The 19,829-nt window shown below is 36.0% G+C and overlaps 1 long non-coding RNA gene across 1 annotated transcript in view; it reads left to right on the top strand.

Moving 5' to 3' along the window:
- Positions 1 to 701: 701 nt before the first annotated feature.
- Positions 702 to 19,829, top strand: part of LOC119259626 (uncharacterized) — a 28,750-nt gene continuing 9,622 nt past the window's right edge. Inside the window, exons 1-3 of the long non-coding RNA XR_005128516.2 lie at positions 702 to 810; positions 3,838 to 3,997; positions 6,050 to 6,114. This is a non-coding gene — a long non-coding RNA (uncharacterized LOC119259626). The remainder of the gene's footprint in view (positions 811 to 3,837; positions 3,998 to 6,049; positions 6,115 to 19,829) is intronic.

Genomic DNA, 19,829 nt, shown 5'->3' with positions numbered 1-19,829 from the left:
GTTCCAGAGCTGGAATGACCTCACTAAAAAAGAGCAAAGAAAGAACGTCAGCCCTTTAATTATGTTGGTTAAAACTGCTCAAATAAAGCCTCTGACTGCTTCTCAGGGAGCAGAACACAGATCCTGTCTCTGATGCTGACTCCATTATACTGAATTGCATAAGCATAATGTCATTTCTTGGTACCTTCAGGGTTAGAGTCTCCATTACTTTTATTTCTCAGAGAACTCAAGAAACCAGAATCCGTTAACATTTCTCCTCAAGAAATGATGTTAAATGAATGTTAAATAAATGTCATAGAAATAGGGATTTCTGGTGAAATAGCTCTGATGCGTATAAAGTATACCAATGTAGACAAACTTTGTGAGTGTAAATTTTTCAGGAAATTGCCAGGTATGTCAAAAAGTGACAATATCTGGAGTTGGGTCTTTTTGAGAAGCTCAGAAACTCTTCTGCTGGTTGTTAGGCTGCTCATTTTGATTGCTATCAGTGTTACAAGTTTGTTAGATTCAAAGATACAATGGAGCTGGAGATGGGTGATGGAAATAAGGCAAGTTAAAACAAGATGATCTCTTTGTTATTGTAATTCAACTTTTTTTTTTTTTCAAAGAACCATGCGTTTAATTAATATTTGGATAATTCTAGGGTTCTGAGAATGTTCAACAATTGTTGGCAACATTCTCATTGTTTCTATGGAGGAGCATATTTTCTAAGACTCATTCACCTTTCAAGCGGTTTTCAAGGTTATTGTTTGAAACCACCAAGTCTGGGAGAATGTTCTTTTTACGGCAATAGCATCTTCAGATGCTGAGGTAGAAAAGTGTGAAGTGTACCATAATGCATTTTAAATCCTACATGTTTTAATATGGTTTAGGAAAAAAAACTCTTGTGCAATTTACCAACTTTTTTTATTCTGATAACTGAACATTAATTTAATATTTTGTTTGTAGATTTTTCCTTCCTAATTTTTTGTTCAGTAGATCTTATTAGTCAAGATTCTCAGCCAAATAATTAGAAAACCATTGATATAACATTTTTATTATAATTAAATGAAAAGATGCTCCCTTGTTGATTAACTTTGTTTTGCTTTTATTCTGCTTCACCCTTTAGACCATTATCAATATCAAATTATTTTTAGAAAATAACTCATAACTATAATGTTTTGAAATATATAAATTATAAAACAAAAGCTCATGTAAAATTTAAATATTTATATTTAAGACATAGCTCTATATCATATATAACATTATACTTACTAATTTATTAATCACTTGTTTGATTAAAACTCTAAAAATGATTAATGATACAAATTAAAATTTATTAATCTACAATTGCACAATCTATAAAATAAGCTAGTTAAAAAAATCATATCATTACAGATTATAATCTGTTGCTTTGTTTCAAATAGTAATGACTTAGTATGCTTTTTAAAGCCTCATTATTGTATTTCTTTTGAGATGGAAAGGATGAAAATGCCTGAAGGTGAATCAGCTGATACTGAGGTTTATTCTAGTGAGGTTTTCATGTACATTCTTGCCAATAAAACTGTAATCTACTTATGAGTAGAACTGAAGATCCAATTTCCATTGTCTGTATCTCAGTCTTTTTTAACCATCTGATATTTATCACTGAAGTATAAAAAGATATGCACTGATTAGTATTTTTATATTTTTTATATTCATTTGAAAAATTAATTGTTTTAGAAATTATCAAGTTTATTTCATGTAAACATTTTAGCATCCACAGGTGAATTAGTGAGACAAAGAATGTTACATACATTCATATAAGATGAAGTGGCAAATTTATAAACTTTTCTGGGAAAATATATTTAATGATCTCTGATCATGTGACTGCATCTCCTGAACCCTTCTCTGACATGCTAAATTCCAAAATGGATATTAAAGCACTGTGAGAGTCTGCTTTCTTTGTCTTTGTGTGTGCAATGACCAGACTCCCCCCCCTTTTTTTTTTACAACCAAGTAGGTTTTCCCTTAATAGGGGTATCTTGGGTACCTCTTTTCTTAATGCATTTTCAAAAGAAAATATACAAGAATCTCATGATGTAGCATATTTGCTTTTTATTCAGGGTTACACAGTTAAGAATTTTCTATTTCACCATTAGCTCTTCACAAGCATGGAGGGTCTGTATTGATTTGTTGACCTCCAAATGGAGGTAAATGTTAAGGAAGGAAATTTTGACTGGCAAGAAGAAATGAATGAGAAAGGTAAAAATAATATATGATATATACTACTATGTTAGTCAGTATGGCTGGTGTGTTTTATGCTGTCTGTGGAAAATTCACTCAGTCTTTTAAATCAACTTCTCTTTGATGAAAGAAAAATAAAGTTTCCCTATGATGAATTCTTGAAAATATTTTTCATATATTCAGTAACAGAGAATACTACTAAATTATCAGTGGTAACCGACAAATTGCTGGAGGTTTGGTGTGAACTCGATTGAGAGTTAAAAACTCTGAGAAGGACTGATGTTACAGGGCATCTGCACTTTCAGAAATTTGCAAATATCAATCTCAGTTTGCCTTTGCTATATATTTCTGCCTATCAAATATATTCTTCATAAAAGGTCATTATTATGTAAGTATATTAAAAATGTTGCCAAGATTACAAGCTGAAGTTGGGTCCCAGAAATCTAAGTATAATATAATGCCACTGAGAGTTTCACTCTTTAAAAATTATAATAACTGGAATGTTTCCTCCCCATCTCAGATCAGTCAAAAGATCCACTTGGGTTTTTGCAGGCATTTCTTAAAGTAGGAAATCCTCTCTCAGGATTTCTATCACAATTTCTCTTCTTACAATCTGACAAGCCTGAATTGATGGCTGAATAACTCAATTAAAACTTTTTTTTTACAGTTTCTCTCCCATTGCCTGAATATTGTATAAATGATTCCTATTAAATATATGAGTAAAGTGAAATGACTTTGCAGGAGATGAACCTTTGATAGCTAGGGATTAACTTTTCTGTGTTTGCACATGGAGGTCCCTTTTCATTCTTTATAAGTGGGTTCTAATGATACAGAAACTCCATTTATCATGGTACATTAATTAGATGTGCTTTACTCCCTAAGATAAAATGCATAATAAAAATGTAAAGCCAGATGAAACAACCTTTCTTTTTAAGAATGTCAGGAACCAGGTTATTCAAACACAGATTGCACAATTTTTTTTTTATCTTTTCTTAACTTTAATCAGCTATTGTTACCTCTTACCTAAAGCAATACTTCTTTTCTGTTTATCAGATTTTCCTATCTTTTCCTTTTTCAGATTTCTCCATCAGATTCTTGTCAGTTCATTAAGCAACATATAAATATGCTAGGTTTTTAAGATTTGCAATCCTTTTTTTTTCTGTTTTTCTTCTTTTTTTTTCTGTTTTTCTTCATCATTTCTTCCACATTAAGGCAGTGGAAACAAGCTGATCCTACTTGAAAGACCTGCACCATCATTTTGTGATTTCACTGATCACAGTGATTCACCCCACCTTGTCCCTGAGAATTCCTCTGGAATTCTGTCTTTGCTCTAACATCTTCTCATTCAGACAAAACAGCTGTTAGAATAGATGCAAGCTTTCTAAATTCCTTATGTCCGTCTCCTTTATTTCATTCATGTATTATGTGAAGAGTCTTGAATTGGGGCTCATGGTAACTAGGTGTTAGTTGGCGATTTTACCATGATATAGCATTGAGTTCCTGCTTATATTTTTTGATCTATACAATGAATGTGTTACAGAATTTTTTTAATTTCTAATAAATTTTGACATATTATGTAATTTAAATTACTTCTTATACTGAATATTATTTATTCATACTTAATATTTACAGATACTTCCTGTTTTGTAGTCCAACATGTAAAGAACTTGGAAGTCTCTCATTCTCACAAGAAAAAAGCTGAGCAAGCTAAAAAGGACTAATTTTTCCTAGATGTTTCGGGGAATTCAGGACACAAGTCAAGTTGCTGTCCCCAAGTTGAAAAGACAGACAGGTGAGTACAGAGTCATAACTTCTGAGAGCAGAAGTCTAAGATCAGAGCTTGAATATAAAACTGTTACCCGTAGTAATCAAAAAGTTGCTATAGGTTTAGTTTGGATTAGATTGAGAATTAAAAATATTGAGGGACACCAACATTGGGAGATACCTCCATGAGCCCTACCAGATTCTTACCATGAAAATTAAAAGAAAAAAATCTCTTACTTCATGCAGGGGAAGAGGATAAACAATTATCAAATATGCCAGTACTATCTGTTCTTATTAACAAAGTCTTCCCTCAAACAGAACTATTTTACTAAAGCCTAATTGACTGGGGTTTTACCAAATGATCACATGGGTAGAGGGAAACACCCAAATCCATCTCCTTTAGTCCTTAACAGGTGAAAACAAAAACAGAGATTCACCAAAAATCTAAGATCTGATAAGACTATAGATCACTTTGTCACCCCTCTTTGACCTTCCACATATTCATAAGTCTCCTGTATAGTCACAGAAGATTATAGCTAAATGAATTGTAAGCACCAAAAGTAAGGAGACTCTAGGTAAGACCAAAGGCAACAGGAGACTACAGGATATTTTATACTCTTACAGCAAAAGTACCACAAACAACAAACACAATCAAAATACTAGACAAGTAAGTATCTAACTATATCAATTTATTTTATCTAATATAACATGTCCAGCCTTCACAGTATTCATAAGGTAATCTAAAACACAAAAAATAGTCTGAAGATACCAATCAAGACATAAAATTGGAGATTTTTGAAACTTTCACACCATAATTTGAAACTAATTGATATCCTATGAGTTTTGTACAAAAAGTGGTTAGTATACAAGACCAGATGGGTAATATAAGCAGAGAGATATAACTCTAACAAAGAATCAAAAGAAAATTCTAGGAATGAAAAAACTACAATACAAATTAATAATGTCTTTGATTTTTTTTTTTTCATAGCAGACTAGACATCACCAAGAAAAAAGCAAGGGACTTAAAAATACATCATAGGCGGTGCCTCCCTGGTGGCACAAGGGGTTAGGACACAGCACTATGAAGCTGTCTACAGCCATTACCGCACTAGTTCGATCCCCGGCCTGGGAGGTGACCCACATAGCACAGCAGACCTCTCCTGTCTCTCCCACTGCTCCCTTCAGCAGTGTATTTCAGTAGATCTGCCTGTTCTGTTCCCCACTCTGTCTTTGGTGAGTCTTCTCACCCCTCTGCACCTCTGGCCTCTACCCTAGTTCTTGTATGCATAACTAAATCTTTTTTAAAAAATTAAAAAAAAAATCACAGGAACTTCAAAATCTGAAATGCAAAGAGAAAAAAATATTAAAAGCTAGCATAGACTCTAATAACAATTAGGGACAATTATTACTGTAATTGTGGGACAATTACAAAACACATGTAAGGGGATATGAAAATTTTCCTAAATTAATAACAACAAACACAGGTCCAGGAAACTCAGAACATTAAGCATGACAAAAAGGAAAAAAAATCTATACGTAGGCATATCATTTAAACTGTAGTGCTTTGATTTGAATAAAATGTGTTTTGTTCACTTTAAGTTATTCTTCAGCACAAATATATAAAGAAGACATAGCATATAATTTTAGCTCCATTTGACAGACAAGGAAAATGATGGCCAGAATGTACTTGACAGAAAGTAAATCCTAAGCTAACTCTGATAAGAATTTAGAGTTAGGAAAAAAAATGTTTAACTCCACCCTGCAGCTTAAATGTAGCAATATATTTCCAATTCCCTCTTAGAACAATGGAGCCCTTCCTCAGATACTAAGAAACAAATGTTAGAGAATCTTATCTATAAGGCATTAAAATTATATTTTAAAATAAATGCTTAATTAGATAAAGTAAATTTGAAGCTTTATCTTCATGTATAACTTCAATTTATACCTTAAACATTGCAAACCAACCATTTTGAGAAAAGTGACTTGAAAATAATTTTAACTGGGTCAGTCTCTTTTACACTTAATGATTTCTGATTTTCTATTACATTCTGTATATTCAGTTTATGAATTTAAATTTCAGAGATTTGGAGAGCTCTGAATAATCAAGATCAGAATTCAAGATCAAGAATGTCAAAGTGACCAAAGGTATGTATTATGTTACTTTTTAATGACACATTAATTCCTTGTATACTATTCTATGGAGTTGTATAAGGGCATATGTATTTCACAGAATACTATGTTGATTATAACTGATTTTATTCATTCTGACTTCTTATGGCTATATCTTTCTATTTTTTTAAGATTTACTTTTATTTATGCATACAAGAGCTGGGGTGTAGGTCAGCGGTGCAGGGAGAGAGAGGATTCACCAGAGACAGAGTGGGGAGCAAAACAGGCCGATCTATTGAAATACACATTAGAGGGGAGCAGCGGGTGAGACAGGAGAGGTCTGCTTCACCATGTGGCTTAGCTCCCTGGCCAGGGACCGAACTTACACTCACACTGCAGTGGCTGGTGACTGATAGCTTCATAGTGCTGAGACTTTAGCCCATGTGCCAGCAGGGAGGCCAGGCTATATCTTTTAAAATCAGTTCATTCATATAATTTTCATTCCTTCTGTACTTCCTCCCTCCCTCCTGCCCCCTCTTTATTTTTCATCCTGTTCTTTTTACAATATGAAGAAGAAAGCTAGTGGTATAATAAAAGTCTCCATCAATGTCAACTGAACAAAAGTGTGTTAAGACAAAATTAGATAATATAGGATAATATAGTGATGATAATGATAATGACAATAATAATAGAAACAGTAAAATATTAGCATTATGTTTTATATATGCCAGGCAGTGTTCTAAGCGTGTTTTCATGAATTAGTGTATTTAATCCTCATCTAGCATTAACCCCATTAAATAGTTTTTTAAATTGGTTTTGCAACATGAAAAACCACAATTAGACAGAATTCTGGGATGAAACCCACATGATTCCTGGAGTCTTCACTCTTAGTCACTACAGGAAAGTCTCAAATGGAGAAACTTCTAATGGCAAAAAAACAAAATATTTCATATTTCCTAGGAGAAAGAATGAACACCTATTTTAGATATTTGACGTACTTTTAGATCACTGTCTTCTAACTACCCTCTTTATAATGAAATTAAGAATACTTATAGTGAATCTGAAGCAGTTAAAATTCAAAATAATATTCCAAATTATTTTTTTGATAACCAGTTTTCATTGTAGTTGTTTGTTTGCTTGGGGGTGGGTGGGATAATGAGTTTGAATTACAAAAGAAACCTAGTATCATTGTCCTTACTTGTTTGTGAAAATTAATATAAAATGAATGTGATAAATTATAGATTATTGAAAACTAATAACTGTTAAATACTAAAATATCTAAGTAACAGTTTAGCAACTGTGAAATCAAATAATAAAATGGAAATAGGTTTTTCTCTTTATCATTTTTATCACATAAAGTTTAAAGGTAAATGTAAAAATCTGTGCTAATTATTTTAAATTAAGTCAAAGTCCAAAAAGAAATACTTGGAATAGCTTACACTAACCAAATAAGAAATTATAACAGATAACTTCATGTCATGGTTCCCGTGCTGTGATGATTTTAAATTGGAACTCATTTCTCAGATAGGTTGTTTATTTAACATTTTTAGGATCTGTCAATAAGATCACTTTTGTTGTGAATAGCCTATTTATTTTGATTAAAATGGGCCCCCTCCCCCACCAATGAAACACTGAAACAGAGGCCAAGAGTAATACCTGACTACAAAATGCCCCAGCAAGATCTTGCAAATCCCTGAGGATTCAAATGAAAAATCAAATAAAGACAAAAAAATGTCAGTGCCTCTTGCAGACTCCATATGCACACTTGAAGAAAGATTTTTCTGCAGACTTTGGGTAGTTTTAGACATAACCAACTGACTAGGAATTCCTTTTGTAGATTTTTCATATATTTTTATACTGTGCATCATAGATATTTTAAATTTTCTATTCTCATTATGAAGTACGCTTTTTAAGTCAACTTTTCTGTGCTGGTTGAATATCTGATGAGGTTTCAAGGAAATATGTATTGTTGCTTCCCATTAGAAGGAAAATGAAAACTTATAAATCATTATGATCTCATCAATGACTAAATATCTTTGTTAGGATATGTTTATACACTAACATAGTTTAGCGTATACCTAAACTATGTTTAGGGTATACCTATACCCTAACAAGGTATAGTTTATAATTCTTTCTCAAAATCCAAATATTATGTGAATGGCTACTTAAACAAGATAAACTCCCAAATAAATTTGAAATTTCAGAAAAGAATTTTGAACTTTATGTAATTTAAACCCACAATATAATTCAAAAGAGAAATATTGAGGATAAAGGTCAAATTTGCTTCAGAATGAGGAAGTAATCATAAATCCTATGATGATTATTCCAAAATATTTAGGCAAAAATAAATTAGTAAACCATGTGGATGATCTCTCCAGAAGGGTGTGATAAGCTTTTTTCAATGTGCCCAGAGCAGGCCTCTTCCAGTAAATGTTAACTTGGTATAAGGAATTAAAGGTCAATGGAGAAACCCTGTGACCTCAGGGATCAAGAACTATAACTTAAAGAATGCAGCAAGGGCTATAGAGGCTACAAAATATTTTTTGTCTTTGCCTAATGATTTGCCATTTTCCTAATCAAAGAAAGCAGTCACACTTCCCCTTTTATTATTTATTTATTTATTCATTGGTTTATTTATTTATATTTACATCATTGTTAATTTTTAAACAATGTTTGCTTCCCCCTCCTCAGGTGTAGTCCCCATAGAATTTCCTCCACTAATTCACCCGTGCACCATCACCACAGTGCCCTGTGCTCCTCCTCCCTCCGATCCCTCTCCCTTCCCCTCCCCTGCAGGATGTCTCTGGTTTATAATTGTTTGTTTTTGTTTTGTTTTGTTTTGTGTATTTTATTGTTATTATTTTTTCCCTTGATGTCTTATTTGGTTCCCCAATATTCCAACTCCCCTTTTAAAGACACTAAACAACATTGTTTGGGAACTGTCATTTAGGTATAGGCTCTTCATAAAAGTGCCCTCCCTATATGAGAAACTCATCATTTTATCCTGAGAGTAAAAAGATGAGGTCATCCTCTCCTTATCTGTAATGTGAAATCTTACCTCTCTCTCCTTGACACCCCAGCTCTATGTTTTTTAGACTTGACATTATGTAAATTCTCGAGATAGATCATTAAATGTGTGTCATGGTCCTGAAATCTAAGAAAAAAATTTTCTATAAATGTACCACTCTTAGAAACTGTATATTTAGAATTTATATGATAACTTGATTTCAGAAACAGATCCCATTTTGATGTCCTGTGGCATGTTGGCCCAAACTATTTTCTCTTTCCTACCACATAGGATTTCTATTTTCTCTAATCATCTTTCATTTTATCCTTTCAATATTTGTCTACATAGCTTAATTTTTTTAAAGATTTATTTATTTATTTTCTACAAGAACCGGGGTACAGGCTAGATGCACGGGAGGGTGAGAGGATTTGCCAGAGACAGAGCGGGGAACAGACCACAGGCAGACTGACTAAATACACTGTTGGGAGCAGCAGGCCAGGCAAGAGAGGTCTACTGCGCCATGCGGGACCCTCGCCGGCCAGCCGAGATCAAACTGGCGCTGCAGAGGTTGCAGACAGCTTCACAGCGCCGCGCTCAACCGCCTGCGCTACCAAGGGAGGCCAACCATCTTGAAAAAGATGGTTTTGTGACTAAAAAAAAAAAAAAAAAAAAAAATAGGGAATTGCTAACTCCAGACTTTCTTTCATTGTAAGCTCAAAGAAAAGAAAAGGAATATGCATATGATTAAAATTGTATTTTTTCTATGCTAGATACACTACATTTAATCTGCACTAATTCAGGTTCCAATATTTCTAAAATTCTCCTTTCTGGGGACTCAATAAATGAAGCAAAGGTGGAAAGTGTTGGAATTCCTGGAGGTTTTTTTTTTTTTAATTGCTGAAATTATGACAACATGACTCCTTCTCTGGACATATTCCATGATTTTTTTTTTTAAATTTATTTAAAGAGATTTATTTATTTACTCATACAAGAACTGGGGTACAGGCCAGAGCTGTGGAAGGTGAGAGGATTCACTAGAGATAGAGTGGGGAACAAAACAGGCAGACCTACTGAAATACATTGCTGAGGGGAGCAGCGGGCAAGACAGGAGAGGTCTGCTGCACCATGTGGGTAGCTCCCTGGCTGGGGATCAAGTTCATCCTGCAGAGGCTGCGGATAGCTTCATAAATTGTGTCTTAACCGCTTGTGCCACCAGGGAGGCACATGATCTTCTTTGAAGAGTATCCTTTTTCCATTGTGTTGACATATGTCTAACACAGGTGATCTAAAAAAAAAGATTATTTATGCATACAAGAACTGGGGTACAGGCCAGAGGTGTGGGGGATGAGAGGGTTCACCAGAGACAGAGTGGGGAACAGAACAGGCAGACTGACCAAAATACACTGCTGAGAAGAGCAGTATGCCAGACAAGAGAGGTCAGTTGTGCCATGTGGGCTGCTCCCTGGCTGGGGATCAAATTTGTGCTGTGGTAGCTGTGGATTGCTTCATAGTGGTGATGGTTAACCCCTTGTGCCACCAGGGAGGGCCTGATCAGAGTACTTTTTAACACTGAAAGTTGCTTGGAAGAGCCATAGTTGCTGCATAAACTGTTGTCTTGCTACATAAACAAGAAGTTTGGTGTTCTTGGAGAAATCATGATAGTTACAATATTCAGTAACTTTCTGCTTATATATTCAATTTAACAACCTAGCTACATGTGTTATTTTATTTTCATGACCCTGAAGAAAATCGTATTAGCTTTACTTTGTGTTTCTCTTGGAACACATTTTATGCTATAGCTTCTTCATTTTAAAAATATATACACATGGGAATTCTCTCACCCTCCCATGCTTCTGACTGTACCCAGTGCTTGTATAAATAAATAAATAAATCTTTAAAAAAAAAAAAGATTTATTGAAACATTAAAATACACACACACACACACACACACACACACACACACACACACACATGGGCCTCCCGTGTGGTGCAGGCAGTTGAGCGCCACACTGTGAAGCTGTCCGCAGCCTCTGCAGTGCCAGAAGTCACACATTGATCAGAGTATACTACATGTTGAATGTGATGTCATTTCCTCCTGTGACATGTTCTGTCAGACTGTCAGAACAAGATGGAACTAGATACCTTCTCCTTCTAGATATGTGGAAATAGATATCCATCTTCTTAGATACCGGTTTGAGGAAGTAAACTGGTTTGAGAGGGTTTGTGGTAAAATACCACATAGCAATAATCTGTCATGGCATCTAGGAGTTGGGGTTGGACCCCAATAATAGCAAGAACAGCCCTGCAGCCACTACGAAATGATTTCTGCCTACTGACAATTTGTAGGCAGATCATTTCTCAGTCCTGTTTGTGATGGAACCATTGTTCAAGTAGCATCACAACTGCAGCCTTGTAGTGAAACTCTAAATCAGGCATGGACTCCTTACTAGAAGTCCTTACTCCAGGCATGGACTCCTTACTAGGAAGTGTGAGGAAATAAATAAATATGTTGCTTTTATTTGTCAAGTTTATATTAGTTATACAGCAAATGAAAATTGATAGAGACTGATTTATAGAGTTGTACAGGTAGTATAATACACAAATATGTGTGTGTATATATTTATATATATATATGTGTATGTACATATATATATATATATATATAGAGAGAGAGAGAGAGAGAGAGCCCTGTTTTATATAACATAACCAGCACAACTGTGTGTCAATTTTGTCTCTCCATATACTCACTGTCTTGGGGGAAAGCATCATATTATGCTCCTCTTTATTTGTGCTATACTTCTACTACACGGTACATTTCCATTACATTGAGTGAAACAAATTACAATGGGGAAGAAAACAACAAACTTCGTAAATTTCTAGCAAGCAATATTTTTTATTAACTCTTTGATGTTAAAATGGCCATAGAGATTGTCCTCTATTTCATTGATCATGCTTTATAGATAAATGAAAACAGTGCTTTATTCTGTACATAACTTGTTAATGTGGAGCTGGCCGATATTTCATATCTCATGACATACCTAATATGTTATCCTGCTAATTTTGCCAAGTTTGTATTATGAAAGTGCTATTATATTCCAGCAGTATAATTAAGCATAAAATATAAAATTCATTGATTTATTAAATCTCTAAATGTAATATTAAATTTTGAACTCAGAACAAATACGTATATTTTGAACAAATTTTAATGACTTTTCCTGAAATGGTCAACTAATAACTAATGGACTTCATTGTGTAATACAAAATGCTCTTGAGATTTTTTTTTTCAATTTATAGAAGTTAGGTGACAAATTTTAAGTTAAAGGTTGGCAAATTGTGGATTTTTTTATTCTGATACCAAAATATTTGTTCTGCTTTTTGTACTGTGCAATGGCTTCTTGGGAAATCCTGTTTGTTTTTTCTCAGAAATTTCCTCAAAAGATATTATCCTTGAGCTCGGGGGGCGGAGCAACATGGCGGCGAGGAGACGCTGCGAGTAAGATCTCTCATTAAAAAAAGTTAATAGGGAGGAAAAGCGGCAGGTCCCAGTGAGAAGTGGGACACGGAAGATAAACGGGTGATGCCAGCGAACTGCCCGAAGAAGAAAGTGGCCATAAAAGAGGTCTAGAAGGGAGGGAAGCGCAGAACCCTGCTCCCCTCCCCCGCCCACAGAGGCGGCACTCTCCGACCCGCAGAGAGGAAGGAAACAACAAACCAAAACGGCCCACAAGAACAAACGACGCAGCAAGCGGGACCGTGAGTGGAAAGGAACTATTGCAGCCACCACACCCCGTGAACGGGAGCTGAGGCGAACCCTGCAGGATCCGCCGCGGCGGTGAGCGAACGGCTCCGGGCGCCATTAGAGAAGAACAAAGACCCCGGGAGACGCGCACACAGCCCGGGCTGCCGGTAAGCTGGCGCGGAAACGCGGCGCGCTCGGGGAGCTTGAAAAGCAAGTGCAGACCTGGATCGCGGCTGCCCAGGTCCCCGCGCCTGCGACCTAGGCTTGCGGGGAGACGACCTAGGCTTGCGGGGAGACACACGGAGGTCCTCACTGAGGTGAAGGTCCCTCCCTGAGTGAGCAGGAACCAGGCGCCCAGGCACGGGAGCTGTGCAAAAGGCGCCATTCCCGCGCCACTGAACTGGGCTACAGCCCGCGTCCTGGAACTGAGGGCTTTGAACTGAGACCCGGGGCACGAAAATTCGGGGCGTGGGTTCTCCACGACGGTGGGGCACAAGGCAGACACAGCACCCCAAAGCTGTTGAGGTGTACCCTACCATTCCCGCCCTGTTCTCTGTCCCACGGGGTGGGGGGAGGCGAAAAACAGCCCCCCAAGGACAATAGGAGAGATCTCTGGCGCCACCTAGTGACCAGGAAAAAAAAAGTCACTAACACCCTATAAAACAGGACATTTCTTAAGACTGCTTGAAAAGGGCAGAAGGTTTCTGGAGGACCCAGTGGCCAGCCGGGAAGTTATTCCACGCCAGGCCCCTTCCGACCAGCAGTCTGAGCCCACAGAGGGAGCAGGCACCCACGTCCGGGGCAGACCGGGTGCGCAGAAGAGTGTGCCTGAAACCGGAGGCGCAGGGACTGCATCCCGCTTCGCCATTTGAGAACAGGGACATTTCTTCAGTAAAAACTGCCTAAAACCAGCAGAAAGCTCCCCCAGAAGACAGAGATGGCTCCTGGAAGAGCCAGAGGGGAGCGGAGAAGTTCACCCAAGATGTCAGTCAGTCCAAGCAACACAGTGTCCCAACGCATACGACAAATTAGAAAACAGACAGTAGGAGTAGAAGAACACATGCAACCTAAAAACTCCTCAGAAAGAAGCACACACCAAAAAGAAAACCACTCCCCAGATTGCAACGACAGCAACTTGGAAGAACTTCTGACCTTCCAGAAAGAGAATTTAAAATTGCCATGATTAAAAAAGTGATAGATCAGAAGAAGGAAATTGAGTCCCTAAAGAGGGAAGTAAGAGAAATGCAGGAGATCAAAGAATTAATGGAGGAACTAAAGAACTCTGGGAAAGCAATGAAAGCAGAATAGAGACAGAAATGGAAGAACGAATAAGTAATCTTGAAGACACGAAATAAAAGAAAATACACAAGGACAAAGAAAGTACGAAGGAAAGAAGAATGAAGAAGGAAAGAATGCGAAAGAATAACAGTATCTGGAACTCATCTGACTCCATGAGGAAAGAATATAAGAGTTATAGGAATTCCAGAAGGAGAGGAGAGATGAAGGAACAGAGAAAATATTCATGGATATATTGAAGAGACTTCCCAATGAGAAGAAGGAGCTGAAAAAATATATAGACAAGAAGAAGAGAAACACCAAACTTCCACGACGAAAGAAAAACACAGCAAGACACATAATAGAAGCTAGTCCCAAGCTCCAGGAATCAGGGGAAGGAAAATAATGAAGCTGACAAGAGAGGAAGAAACAGATAACACATCAAAGGAAACCAATCAGCTGACACATCAGACTTCTCTGAAGAAACACTACGGGCAAGGAGAGAGTGGGGACATAGTCAACAGACTCCAAGAAACAGATGCCAACCAAGAATACTCTAATCCCGCAAAGCTCTCTTTCCTCCATGAAGAAAGAATATGGACCTTTCCAGACACAAGAGAAACTCCGGAATTTCATTGCGACTAAACCCCCACTCCAAAAAATACTACAAGGAATCCTAAAGCCAGAACCTCAGAGGGACGAATAACAACGAAAGAAGACTAAAAAAAAAAAAAAAAAGTTTATTAAAAAATAAATAAATAAAATCAAAGGAAAGACAAACATAATGGCAAATACAGATGCTAACATATCAATATTAACTCTAAATGTAAATGGACTAAACTCTTCAATAAAAAGACACAGAGTTGCAGCCTGGATTAGGAAACAAAACCCAACCTTTTGCTGTCTCCAGGAAACACATTTAGCTACAAAAGATAAAAATAGGCTCAAAGTCAAAGGATGGAAAGCAATCCTACAAGCAAAATGGGCCAAAAAGAAAGCAGGAAACAGCTATACTTATATCAGATAAACAGACTTCAAACTCAAAAAAATAAAAAGAGACCCCAATGGTCACTACATTATGATTAAGGGGACAATACTTCAAGAAGAAATAACACTCATTAACATATACTCACCACGAAAGAGCACCAAAATATATCAGACAACTGTTATCCTCTCTGAAAACAGACATCAAGAAAAACACATATGTAGTGGGAGACTTCAAACACACCACTATCAACAATGGATAGATCAACAAGACAAAAAATAAGTAAAGAAACTAAAGCTCTAAATAAGGGACCTAGAGCATTGGGCTTAACAAACATCTATAGAACACTAACCCAAAAAAAAACGGAGTACACAATTTTTCTCAAGCGCACACGGATCATTCTCCAGGATCGATCACATACTGGGGCACAAGACAAACATCAACAGATACACCAAGATTGAAATCATACCAACCATCTTTTCTGACCACGAAGGCATCAAACTAGAAAATAAATCATAAAAAAAGGCAAGGAACTATCCTACCTCATGGAGATTAAAAGCCACACTACTGGAAGACCACTGGACTACACAACGACGAGATCAAAGAAGAAATTAAAAAATTCTTTGAATTGAATGACAAGGAGGACACCAATATCCTAAATGTATGGGATGCAGCAAAAGCAGTAATAAGAGAAAAAATATATAGCAATAGAAGCTCACACATCAAAACAAGAAAGAACTCAAAGAAAACAACCTAATCTCGAAGCTCAAAGATCTAGAAAAAGAACAACAAAAAAACCCCAGAACCAGTAGAAGAAAAGAAATATATAAAAACCAAAGCAGAAATAAATGAAATTGAAACTAAAAAAACAATCCAAAAGATCAATGAAACCAAGAGCTGGTTCTTTGAAAAAATAAATAAAATAGACAAACCCCTAGCCAGGCTCACAAAGGAAAAAAGGGAGAAAGCACAAATACACAGAATCATAAATGAAAGAGGAGAAATCACAACGGACACAGCAGAAATCAAAAGATAAATAATCAGTAACTACTATGAACAGTTATATGGAAACAAGTTCAACAATCTAGAGGAGATGGACAAATTCCTACAACTCTACAATCACCCAAAGCTAGATAAAGAAGAAATAGAACACCTAAACAGACCAATTACAAGCAGCGAAATTGAAATGGTAATTAAAAACCTCCCCAAAAACAAAGCCCAGGACCGTGATGGATTTACAAATGAATTCTACCAAACATTCAGAGACGAATTAGTGCCTATCCTTCACAAACTCTTCCAAAAAATTGAGAAGGAAGGGACAATACCAAACACATTCTATGAAGCCAATATTACACTAATACCAAAACCGAATAAGGACAACAACACAAAAAACTATAGGCCAATCTCCCTAATGAACACTGATGCAAAAATCCTCAATAAAATTTTAGCTATCAGAATCCAACAATATCCATAAGATAATTCACCACGACCAAGTTGGATTCATTCCAGGGGCACAAGGATGGTTTAACATCCGAAAATCAATCAACGTTATCCAACACATCAACAAAAAGAAATATAAAACCATATGATAATATCAATAGATGCTGAGAAAGCTTTCGACAAAGTGCAACACCCATTCATGATAAAAGCCCTTGAAATTCTTGGGATACAAGGAACATACCTCAACATCATAAAGGCCATCTATGACAAGCCAACAGCCAGTATCATTCTCAATGGTGAAAAGCTGAAAGCAATTCCATTAAGATCTGGAACAAGACAAGGATGTCCACTCTCACCACTGCTTTTCAATATAATACTGGAAGTCCTAGCCAGAGCAATAAGACAAGAGAAAGACATCCAAGGAATCCAAATAGGAAAAGAAGAAGTCAAACTATCACTATTTGCAGATGATATGATAATATACATAGAGAACCCCAAAATCTCCACAGAAAAACTAATTCAACTCATCAATCAATTCAGTAAAGTGGCAGGATACAAAATCAACACGCAAAAGTCAGTAGCCTTCCTATACACAAACAATAAATCTGAAGAAGAAGAAATCAAAAAACCACCCCTTTTATTATCGAAACAAAAAAAATCAAATATTTGGGAATAAATCTAACAAAAGAGGTAAAGGACCTATACAAAGAAAACTATAAAACACTGTTAAAAGAAATAGAAGAAGACACAAAGAAATGGAAAGACATCCCCTGCTCATGGATTGGAAGAATAAACATTATTAAAATGGCCATCCTACCAAAAGCAATATACAGATTCAATGCTATTCCAATCAAAATCTCAATGGCATTCTTCAAAGAAATAGAACAATTATTGATGAAATTCATATGGAATCACCAAAAACCCCGAATAGCCAAAGCTCTACTGAAAAAAAAAGAAGGAAATGGAGGCATCACACCCAGACTTCAAACTCTACTACAAAGCCATAATCATCAAAACTGCATGGTATTGGAACAAGAACAGACATACAGACCAATGGAATCGAATAGAAAATCCAGAAATAAACCCACAGATTTATGGTCAACTAATCTTTGACAAAGGAGCAAAGACTATGCATTGGAGCAAAGAAAGTTTGTTCAATAAATGGTGCTGGGAAAACTGGGTCGCTACATGCAAAAGAATGAAGCTTGACCACTACCTCACACCATACACAAAAATCAACTCAAAATGGATTAAAGAACTAGACATAAGACCTGAAACCATAAAATACATAGAAGGAAATATAGGCGAAACACTACGGGATTTGCACATCAAAGACATCTTTACAGACACATCACCCAAAGCAGTGATAGTGAAGAGAAAGATAAACAGCTGGGACTACATCAAATTAAAGAGCTTCTGCACAGCAAAAGAGACAATAACAAAAACAAAGAGAAACCCCACCAACTGGGAGAACATTTTTGCACCCAACACTAATGATAAAGGACTGATCACAAAAATCTGCAAAGAGCTGATGAGACTCAGCAACAACAAAGAAAATAATCCAGTCAAAAAATGGGCAGAAGAGCTAAAAAGAAACTTCTCTGAAGAGGAAATGCAAATGGCCAACAGACATATGAAAAAATGTTCAACATCACTTGTAATCAGGGAAATGCAAATCAAAACTACCATGAGATACCATCTCACACCAGTGAGAATGGCACATATTAAAAAAACTAGCAACAACAAATGTTGGCGAGGATGTGGAGAAAAAGGAACTCTTGTGCACTGTTGGTGGGAGTGCAAACTGGTCCAACCACTATGGAGAGCTGTGTGGAGATTTCTGGACCTACTAAACATAGAGCTTCCATATGATCCAGCAATTCCACTCCTAGGTATTTACCCAAAGGACACAGAAACATCAATTCCAAAGAGCACCTGCACTCCTATGTTTATAGCAGCACTGTTTACAATAGCTAAGCTTTGGAAACAACCCAAATGCCCAAAAATAGATGACTGGATCAAGAAGATGTGGTACATATATACCATGGAATATTACTCAGCATTCAAAAAAGATAAACACATGCAATTTGCAGCAACATGGATGGCACTGGAAGGGATCATGCTCAGCGAAATAAGCCAAAAAGAAAAAGAAAAATACCGGATGGTCTCACTCATAGCAGGAATCTAGAAAACTTAAATAAGGGACCAGGAAAATGAATATAAGAAAGTGAAAATCAAAATCAACAAAAAACTATGAACCAGAGACACTTTTTTGGGGGTGGGGCGGGAGGGGAAGGATTGGGGTCAGAATGGGGCGTTTGCAATTGTATGGGGGAATATAAAAATAAAATTTAATATTTAAAAAAAAAAAAAAGATATTATCCTTAAACTATACTAAATTAACATGACTGCTGTTTTATGGAACCATGATTATTCATAGTATCCTCATTTGTCTACTTGTGGTTCTGTTGGGAAAGAAATACTGTTCACTTTAGAAAGACCTTCTGCCATGATTGCAGAATCCTGCTGTGAGGTTTAAAATGTGTGCAATTCTATAATATTTGTGAAAATAATCACACTGTTTGCATGCAGTGATGATGTTAATGAAACTAGGTCATCATCTTTAAACAAATGTTTAACCCTATTAGCAGGATAAATATTCACTGTTGAAATAATTCGCTAATTGCTTTCCCTGATTCAGATGCTAGGTGGCATTTGATCTTTTATTCATTGTATACTTTTTTTATTCAAACTTAATAATACTATAAACAGTGTCTCATCTTATTTGAACTTTTTGCTAAAGATAACATTTAAGATTGCATATTCTGGACATCCAGGGTGACATAAAAAATATTTTGATATATTTCTGACTATAAACGCCTAGATAAGAATGTATCTACATGTCGTAGTTTTAATTATTTACTTTTACTTGGCAAGGTATTAACATTTTTCTAACTAATTCTATAAAGTTAATTTTAGAACTGCCTTGCATTAGATCTTATGTAAGGAAGGAAGCTGAAAACATAATTTTGGAATCTTACAAACTGAGATAATCTTTTGACTCCAGAACCTGTATTTTGGGCATGTAATTTAACTTTCTTAAGCCTGTTTTGTTTTTAGAACATAGAAACAATTATAAGTACAATATGTATACATTATTATCCTGATTAATGAAACTATACAGAGGGAGAACACCTGCAGCAATGCCTGTAAAACTTACTCAATACATGTTTGTAGTTCTCAAAAATTATCATTTTACACCAATCCCTATCACTATCCATGATACTGCCTAAAATTCCTCACAA

The sequence above is a fragment of the Talpa occidentalis genome, unplaced genomic scaffold (assembly GCF_014898055.3).
Source record: "Talpa occidentalis isolate TD23 unplaced genomic scaffold, MPIMG_talOcc4v2.1 talOcc4.5, whole genome shotgun sequence".
Classification (NCBI taxonomy): domain Eukaryota; kingdom Metazoa; phylum Chordata; class Mammalia; order Eulipotyphla; family Talpidae; genus Talpa; species Talpa occidentalis.
Note: the sequence above shows the minus strand (reverse complement) of the source record. Positions and strands in the feature narration are given on the sequence as shown.